General features: G+C 43.2%; 1 protein-coding gene and 1 pseudogene across 1 annotated transcript in view; both read right to left on the reverse strand.

The window, feature by feature from the left end:
• GATAD2B (GATA zinc finger domain containing 2B) overlaps positions 1-10,258 on the reverse strand; it is a 120,664-nt gene that overhangs the window by 48,017 nt on the left and 62,389 nt on the right. The window lies entirely within an intron of this gene.
• On the reverse strand, positions 950-2,214 carry LOC112605142 (annotated as a pseudogene).

The following is a 10,258-nucleotide window of genomic DNA, read 5'->3' on the forward strand; positions in this document are numbered from 1 at the left end:
ATCTGACTACTTTAGATACCTCACATAAGTAGACTCAGACAGTTATTTGTCTTTCTGTGACTGTCTTATTTCCCTTAGCATAATGTCCTCAAGCTTCATCCATGTTGTCACATGTGGGAGTGCTAATATCTCTTAGGGATCCTGATTTTATTATTTTGGAAATCTAGAAGCATGATTGCTGGACCATCTGGTAGTTCTATATTTAATATGTCAAGGAACCTCCATGTTTTCCATAGTGGCTTCTTGTACCATTTTGCATTTCCACCAACAGTGTGCAAGGGTTTCAATTTCTTCACTCCTTTGTCAATTAAAAAAAAATAGCCATCTTGACATTGACAGGTGTGAGGTGATGATATTTCATTGTGGTTTTGATGTGTACTTCTCTGATGATTAGCAATGTTGAGCAATTTTTCATATATACTTGGCCACTTTTATGTCTTCTTTGGAGAATGTCTATTCAGGTCCTTGGTCCACTTTTTGTTGTTAAATCTTACAGTGAATTATATTGAATTCAAAGGTAGTATTCCTATTTGAGAAATAAAAAACTAAAATCAAGTTGTACAAGCAATCATGAGATAAATCAGTAAAGAGTCCTGCTCAAATCATACCAGAGCAGACACCCAGCCCACATGAAGATGTTTTTGTTCAACACAAATGGTAACAGAGAGTAACACAATGGCCACAGAATGAGAACATAAGTGCACTCGAATTTTTTGTGAGTTCTGGCTAGGCTCTAACAAGCCTAGCATTCTTTTCTTACCAGGTGAACAGAAATCATCTGCTAATGCCAGAAACTTTAAAGCTCTTAATCCAGTTGGAAATAACTATAATTGAGGACCTTTTTACTAGCTACTTGCTTCCCAATTTAGGGTTGCCTAGCAGGTTAATTTCAACATAACAAAAGGTGTTAACTGGCTGGCCACATCATGCGCTGGTGACAGGGGCAGGTTTAATTAGTTTTGTGCTCAGATCACTGAGCCTCCTAGCTGCTCTTGTCCATCTCCACACCTTGGTCCTAAGCATTCTGAGACTCAGTCAGCTGAGGGTAAAAGGGACCTACCAGCCAGTTGAGGGGCATGTCATTAACAAGATGACCCATCAAGTCATTTAAAGATTCCGAGGAGGCTGTCAGACACTTCCTTAAAGGAGGCAGTATTGTGGAACACTGAGTAGATGTCACCTGCCATCACCCCCATGTGCTTGGCCTGACCTTAGATGTTCTGTGGCAATCCGTTGATGATGGGCAGAAGGGTATGGCATGTGGTCTGGAGCTGCTAAGTCAGGTTGTGGGCAACAGCAAAAGGATGTGACTCAATGTGCTCAGCACAGTGGGACTCATTAGTATCATCGTATCCAATACTCCTTATCCACTCCACCCGAGAGGTAGAGCTTATCATGAGCATCCTGAATTTTCTGATTGGCACTATGCACACTCTTTCTGGCAATTTCAATCAAGTGAACAGTAGAATGGAGCTGAGAAATGGTCTCTTGGCTTTTCTGCTTAGCTTCTTTAACCCTGCTGAGAGCCTGCTGGTAGGAAGTGAAGTTTGGTAGACACAGAGTAAAGCTTGGTAGACAGGGATCCCAGTCTAACGTAACAACTTGGCTTCTGAACCGTATCATATCCTTCAACTTTTTTTGCTTCTTTTTCTAGCTCTTCCTCAGTGAGAGGGAGGTACTGTCCTACCAAGAGCTCTGATTTGGTGGTGCATTTTCTATGCCACTGCTCACGAGCTGCATCATCTGACTTCCCAAGCCTGTGTTAATGCTGCTACTGACACAGACTTGGTCTTCTCCACAGTGCCAGTCACTACCCCTTTGGTCCTGTCCATTACCCCTGTGATGAATCCTTGGCCCCAGTTACAGTAGTCATCACAGCACCTTTGGCAATGGCAACAACCTGAGCTGATGGCTGATTCAGAATAAGCAGTCTTTCCTCAATCCTGTCTAGCTCCTTACAGGCATAGATATTGGCAAAACTGCAATCTGCAGCTCTAGCTTCCGGATGATGGGCAGAGCACTGGACATGGCCACCGAGGTGATGGTCTTCACGCCCTTCTTTGCCATCTCACACACAGACTTCAAGTAGGGACACTGGTCCTTTGTACTGACATGGGCTGAGGACATGGGGTCATACATGGAACTCACCAAGGGCAGGTTGACCACCCAAGTCACGACACTTGGGTGGTGTGGATCAACTGCAACAGATGCCATTTTTCTTCCTGGAGAAATAAATTGACGGACGGCAGCATAGGGCCTATTTTTAGGCCCTTTTTTTTTTTTTTTTTTGCTACTGAGTTGTATGAGTTTTTTACATATGTTGGAGATTAACCCCTTATCAAATACATGATTCACAAACATTTCCTCGCATTTTGTAGACTGCCTTTCCATTCTGCCGTTTCCTTTGCCATGCAGAAGCTTTTTAGGTTGATGCAGTTCCACTTGCTTTTGTTGCCTGTGTTTTTGATGTCATATCCACGAAATCATTGCCAAGACCAATGTCATAATGCTTTTTCCCTGTTTTCTTCTTATGAGTTTTATAGTTTCAGGTCTTATGTTTAACTCTTTAATCCATTTTGAGTTGATTTTTGTGTACAGTACAAGATAAATTTCATTATTTTGCTGTAGATATCCAGTTTTCCCAGCACCATTTGTTGGAGGGACCATCCTTGCCCTATTGATCCTTTCCTTATTGTGTATTCTTGAGTCCAAACATAAATTTTCAGGAGACATTCCCATCTACCCCCAGCCAGAGTCCAGACTGAGACACAAAAGTTTCCTTGTTTCCTCAAACAGCAGATGGAATTTTCTGTGGTCCCTTCCTTTCTCTTGAGTATGAACCTTTAAGGCTCCCTGCTTTATATACAGATTTGCATTTCTAACTCTGTTCCATACAGGCCTAAGGCTCATGGACATTAAAACCAAGCCTTTAGGTAACTGAGACTAGGCAAAGCACCCAGAAATACCACAGCATTAAGTCACATGCATACTGCTCATTTTCAGTTCCTCTCTCATCTGCAGTCCCTAAGAATTTTCCTTAATTCTTTCAGGCTTAGCTAGCTATGCATTTTTAAACATTTGTTTAAAAATTTAAAAATAGTTGTTACATTTCATCCGGCATTACTAGGTGTTTTGTAATGGAATAGCATAAGGGTTTTAGGTTATATGGTCTGTTATCCTGGCATTATAAAATATGCTGGTCTGGAAGTTTAACATTTATTTTCATAAGAACTAGTTCAGTTTAAATAAAATAACTCCACAGACGATTAAATGCAAAAGGAAAAACACATCTTAACAATGGAACAATCTTGTTGTTACCTTACCCTAGGGATCAAACTTTTCACTGCAGGCACTGAGACAACATGGAAACAATCTGACAAATCTACAATGTGGAACCTATTTCAAATCAATAAGCGTTGTCTCTTCAAAACAGGTGATATCAAAAAAAAGAGGTGGTGATACAGACTGTCCTAGGTTGAGAGACTTAGAGACATAACCAAATATAATGTATAATCTTTGATTGAATCTTGGTTTTTTTTTATTTTTTATTTATTTATTTATTTTTTTGAGACGGAGTCTCGCTCTGCCGCCCACGCTGGAGTGCAGTGGCCGGATCTCAGCTCACTGCAAGCTCCGCCTCCCGGGTTCACGCCATTCTCCTGCCTCAGCCTCCCGAGTAGTTGGGACTACAGGCGCCCGCCACCGCGCCCGGCTAGTTTTTTGTATTTTTTAGTAGAGACGGGGTTTCACCGTGTTAGCCAGGATGGTCTCGATCTCCTGACCTCGTGATCCACCCGTCTCGGCCTCCCAAAGTGCTGGGATTACAGGCTTGAGCCACCGCGCCCGGCCCTGAATCTTGGTTTAAACACAACTACAAAAGACATTATGGGGAACTGGGTAAATTTTCAAATGGACTTAGTATTAAATAATATTAGGGAATTATTATTAATCTTGTTGGTTATAATAGTATTGTGGTTGAACAGGAGATTGTCCGTATTTTTTTTGAGATGTAACTGTACCATTAGTTTTCTTTTTTCTTTTCTTTTTTTTTTTTTTTTTCCCCGAGACAGAGTCTTGCTCTGTTGCCCAGACTGAAGTGCACTGGCAAGATCTTGGCTCACTGTAACTTCTGCCTCCTGGGTTTAAGTGATTCTCCTACCTCAGCCTCCCGAGTAGCCAGGATTACAGACATGTGTCCCCACGCCCGGCTAATTTTTGTATTTTTAGTAGAGACAGGATTTTCCTATGTTGGTCAGGTAGGTCTCAAACTCCTGACCTCTAGTGATCCACCCACCTTCCACCTCCCAAAGTGCTGGGATTACAGGCGCGAGCCCAGTCTACTATTAATTTTCTATGGCTGCTATAATAAATTACCACAAATTTAGTGGCTTAAACACAATACAAACGTTATTACCTTTCACTCAGAAAGTCATTAAGTCTAAAACGGGTCTCATTACGCTAAATTCAAGGCATGGGTATGGCTTCTACTTATTTATTTATTTATTTTTTAGATAGAGTCTGGCTCTGTCACCTGGGCTGGAGTGCAGTGGCACGATCTTGGCTCACTGCAACCTCTGCCTTCTGCAGCTCAAGCGATTCTCCCACCTCAGCCTCTGGGGACTGGAAGTAGCTGGGATTACAGGTGTGCATCACCACGCCCAGCTAATTTTTGTAATTTTTGTATTTTTTGTAGAGATGGGATTTCGCCATGTTGCCCAGGTTGGTCTCGACTCCTGGCCTCAAGTGATCCACCTGTCTTGGCCTCCCAAAGTGCTGGGATTACAGGCATGAGTCACCGTGCCTAGTCAGCTCCTACATTTCCTTCTGGAGTTTCTAGAGGAAAATCCATTGTCTTGCTGTTACCTGCTAGAGACAATCTACTTTGCTTGGTTCATGGCCACTTCCTTCATCTTCAAATCTCAAGCCTACTCCTCTGACTGCCATCTCGCTGACACTCTTCTGCTCCCCTTTTCCATTTTAGGACCCTTATGATTATATTGGGCCCACCTGGATAATCTAGACTAATTTCCATATTTTAAGGTCAACTGATTAGTAACCTTAATTCCGTCTACTATCTTTTTTTTTTTTTTTTTTTTTGAGACAGAGTCTCACACAGTCGCCCAGGCTGGAGTGCAGTGGTGCGATCTTGGCTCACTGCAAGCTCCGCCTCCTGGGTTCACGCCATTCTCCTGCCTCAGCTTCCCAAGTAGCTGGGACTACAGGTGCCCACCGCCACGCCTGGCTAATTTTTTGCATTTTTTTTTAGTAGAGACGGGGTTTCACTATGTTAGCCAGGATGGTCTCAATCTCCTGACCTCGTGATCCACCCGCCTCGGCCTCCCAAATTGCTGGGATTACAGGCATGAGCCACGGCGCCCGGCCTCCATCTACTATCTTAATTCTCTGTTGCCATGAAATGGAACATATTCACAGGTTATGGGGGCTGGGGTGTAGACATCTTGGGAGAAGGGGCATTATTTTGCCTACCACAGCAATCTTAAGTATTTAGAGGTAAAAGTCTAAAACTTACTTAGAAGTGGTTTAGAAAAAATGTTTATGCTATATATCAATAGCATACTGATATGTGCCAAGCAAATAAGGCAAAATATTCACTGCTGACAAGATGGTAGTTACATAGCTGTTGCTTGTACTACCCTATTTTTCTGTACGCTTAAATATTCTCAATTTTTTTATATTTAAAAACTAAAACATTTAGAACTTTAAGATTAAAACACTTAAAACAAATAAGCTGAACACAATGGATTCCTTTTTCTAAAAATGTCTACTGAGCACGGTGGTGCACACTTGTAATCCCAGCACTTTGGGAAGCAGAGGTGGAAGGATCACTTGAGGCCAAGAGTTCAAGATTGGCCTGGGCAACATAGAGAGATCCCACCTCTAATAAATAAACCAACTAACCAAAAAGAAAGAGACAGGGAGAGAGAAAGAGAGAGAGAGAGTGTGTGTGTTTGTGTGTAATTATGACTTGCCTTTGATATAGTGTCCCTTCATAGAAAACGGATGCCCTTTTCTACTGTAGGCACTAATAAAATTAGTGGTACCTGATAAACTTTTCACATTGATAAAATATGTAAAAGTTACTCACTATATTCACTATAGTCCCCTTATCAAGTCAGAAAGTGGGAGACAAAAAAGGAGAGAGAGATGTCTCTGGAATGGTCCTGGAACATAAGTCCTTAAGATATTTATAATCAGTAAGTGCTGAAATCATCACCCATTCTTACATGTGAAGAAGAGCTCCTTTGTAGTTTGCCTTCTGTCACAGGAGACATCAATCAGCCAGAGGTCCAAGACCTGTTCACCCCTATGTAATGTTTTTTAAAACTCTGAATTAGATAATCCAACAATACAGAAAGAAGACTAGAAGCAATAAGAACTTCCATCTCATTGAAGAGGTCAAGTGAAGACTCTTTTGAAATCATTCAGTTTTGAAGCACCTACCTAGTATTGTAAGAAATACAAGTAATTTGACAGTGAATACAAGGATAATATAGTAACTGGAGAAATCTGGAGAAGCAATTGCTCTCAAATAGAGAAGAGGCCCAGTAACAAGAATGTTAAAACATGGCTGACTTCAAGAATAGGATCAAGGTCTCAAACTAGATAGTTCTGATTTCTTCCCCCTTCCTAGAAGGTTGTTCTTTCTTCTGTCTGGTGAGTTACGGGAAAGTGACGGAATATCCTTCCTTCTAATCTACCTTACTTCTCTTCTTATAGTCCATATTTATAATAAAGATGTCATCATTCCCTTTATTGAGTTAAAAACTCAGAAATCAGGCTGGGGGCATGATGGCTCACACCTGTAATCCCAGCACTTTGGGAGGCCAAGATGGGCAAGAGTTCAAGACCAGCCTGGGCAATATGGTAAAACCCCATGTCCACAAAAAACACAAGAGTTCAAGACTAGCCTGGGCAACATGGCAAAACCCCATCTCTACAAAAAATACAAAATTATCACAGGATGGTGGCATGCACCTGTGGTCCCAGCGACCTAGAAGGCTGAGGTGGGAGGATCACTTGAGCTCAGGAGGTCAAGGCTGCAGTGAGCCGAGATCATGCCACTGAATTCCAGTCTGGGGAACAGAGCGAGACCATGTCTCAAAACCAAACAAAGCCCCAGCTACTCGGGAGGCTGAGGCGTGAGCATCATTTGGGTCTACGTAAAGGCCGAAGTGAGCATGATTGTATCGCTGCACTCTAGCCTAGGTGACAAGGCAAGACCCTATCTCCAAAAAAGAAAAAAGAGAGAAACAACCAAATTGTATATGTATGTGGGTATATATGTATGTTATGTATTTGTAAATATCATTTAAAAAATTAGACATTAAAATGGGTTGGAGTGGTGTTAGGGTAGGGGAAGAGACTACTCTTAAACGTATGGTCAGTAAAGTCCTGTCAGAAAAAAATAACATTGGGGAGGTCCTGAATTAAGGGCAGTCCTGAATTAAAGGCAAATATCCGGGGAGAGAAGGTAACAAGTAGTGGTCACAGCAAGAATGTTGCTTGAGACAGGATAGCACTTAGCCTGTGCAATCAACAGTAAAAAGGTACAGATGAAGTGCTAAATCCAAGACGGAGGGTGGTACTTTAAGACTATACAGGGTGCGGTGGCTCGCAGCACTTTGGGAGGCCAAGGTATGTAGGACTGATTGAGCTCAGGAGTCCAAGACCAGCCTGGGCAACATAGCAAGATTCCATCTCTACTAAAAATACAAATAGAAATCAGGCAGGTGTGGTGGAGTGTGCCTGTAGTTCCAGCTACTCAGGAGGCTGGGGTGGGAGGATTGCTTGAGCTTGGGGGATCTAGTCTGCAGTGAGCCATGATTTCAGCACTGCACTTCAGCCTGGGGGGCAGCAAGACTTTGTCTCAAAAAAAAAAAAAAAAAGACCATGCAAGGCTGGGCAAGGTGGCTCACGCCTATAACCCCAGCACTTTGGGAGACCGAGGTGGATGGATCACCTGAGGTCAGGAGTTCGAGACCAGCCTGGCCAACATGGTGACACCCTGTCTCTACTAAAAATACAAAAATTAGCCAGGTGTAATGGCACGGGCCTGTAATCCCAGCTGCTTGGGAGGCTGAGACAGGAGAATCACTTGAACCCAGGAGGTGGAGGCTGCAGTGAGCTGAGACTGCACCATTCCACTCCAGCCTGGGCAACAGCGAGACTCTGTCTCAAAAACACAAACAAAAAAAACCAACCATACAAAGACATTACTTTTATGAATAGACTAATAATATGTCCTAGTTTGTATAGGACATGTCCCAGTTTATCCTCTCATGATGATAACAATGTTCCTTTCACCTTTAATAGTGTCCTAGTTTGGAGAGTAAATTAGATGGTCATCCCTATGAAAACTTCTCCATTCCTCCAGGCAATTTTTCCTTTCTTTGTGCTGTCAAGGAATTTTCTTTTCTCTTCTGTTTTTTTTTTTTTTTTTTTTTTTTTTAATGAGACAGAGTCTTGCTCTGTTGCCCAGACTGGAGTGTAGTGGCGGGATCTCAGCTCACTGGAACCTCTGCCCCAGGTTCAAGCCATTCTCCTGCCTCAGCCTCCCAAGTAGCTGGGATTACAGGTGTGCCCACCATGTCCAGCTAATTTTTATGTTGTTAGTAGAGACAGGGTTCCACCATGTTGGCCAGACTGGTCTTGAACTCCTGACCTTAAGTAATCCACCTGCCTCGGCCTCCCAAAGTGCTAGGATTACAGGTGTCAGCCACCACACCTGGCCTGTCAAGGAATTTTGGGAACGTCATTTTCTGTGTCTTATTACTGAATTACTTGTCTATTTCCCACAGAAAACTGTAAGCACCCAGAAGTCAGGAATGGTATGTAGTTAAACTATTTTCTTTCCTTTTTCTTCCAAGAGACAGGGTCTTACTCTGTCACCTAGGCTGGAGTGCAGTGGTGCAATCAAAATTTCCTGTAACCTTGAACTCCTAGGCTTAGGCAATCCTTCCAACTTAGCTTCCCGAGGAGCTGGGACTACAGGTGTGTGCCACCTCAACCAGCTAATTTTAAAATTTTTTGCAGAGATTGGGTCTTGCTATGTTGCCCAGGCTGGTCTCAAACTTCTAGCCTCAGGCGATCCTCCCACCTTGGCTTCCCAAAACATTAAGATTCCAGGTATGACTCACTGCCTCTGGTAGTTAAAATTCATTTTCTTATCTGCTTAAAAAAAATTTTTTTTTAAGAGACAGGGTCTCTTTCTTTCTGTCACTCAGGCTGGAGTGCAGTGGCACAATCATAGTTCACTGCCATCTCCAACTCCTGGACTCAAGTGATCCTCTGGCCTCAGCCTCCCAAGTAGCTGGTACTACAGGTGCATGCCACCACACGTGGCTAATTTTTGGTAGAGAGGGGTCTTACTATGTTGCTCAGGCTGCTCTTGAACTCCTAACCTCAAGTGATCCTCTCATCGTGGCCTCCCAAAGTGCTGGGATTACAGTCATAAACCACAGGGCCCAGCCCATTTTCTTAGCTTTTTCACCTAACCTGTATATAAACGGGCACTCAAAACATTTCTTGTTGAATGAACTCCTGGCTTTAAAGGTCTCTCTGTCTCCTGCAAACATACTCTAAAAAGAGGAGCTAGGCAGAGCAGAGAAAATGTATGGAGTTGTTTCAGGCAGCAAGCTTAAAGCTGAGAGTAAGTTGGAAGAAAGGGTAACCTAAGATTAACAGAAAAGGATCCATATACAAGGAGTCTCAGAACTTTAACTGAAAAGGACGCCTGCCTCCAAATTGCTTCTAAACCATTAAAAATAGATACATATTAAAACCTTCAGGCCGGGTGCGGTGGCTCAAGCCTGTAATCCCAGCACTTTGGGAGGCCGAGATGGGCGGATCACGAGGTCAGGAGATCAAGACCATCCTGGCTAACACAGTGAAACCCCGTCTCTATTAAAAAATACAAAAATAGCGGCCGGGCGCGGTGGCTCAAGCCTGTAATCCCAGCACTTTGGGAGGCCGAGACGGGTGGATCACGAGGTCAGGAGATCGAGACCATCCTGGTGAACATGGTGAAACCCCGTCTCTACTAAAAAATACAAAAAACTAGCCGGGCGAGGTGGCGGCGCCTGTAGTCCCAGCTACTCGGGAGGCTGAGGCAGGAGAATGGCGTGAACCCGGGAGGCGGAGCTTGCAGTGAGCTGAGATCCGGCCACTGCAACTCCAGCCCGGGAGACAGAGCGAGACTCCGTCTCAAAAAAAAAAAAAAAAAAAAAAAAAATAAAAT

Source organism: Theropithecus gelada, chromosome 1 (assembly GCF_003255815.1).
Source record: "Theropithecus gelada isolate Dixy chromosome 1, Tgel_1.0, whole genome shotgun sequence".
In the NCBI taxonomy this organism is placed as follows: Eukaryota; Metazoa; Chordata; class Mammalia; order Primates; family Cercopithecidae; genus Theropithecus; species Theropithecus gelada.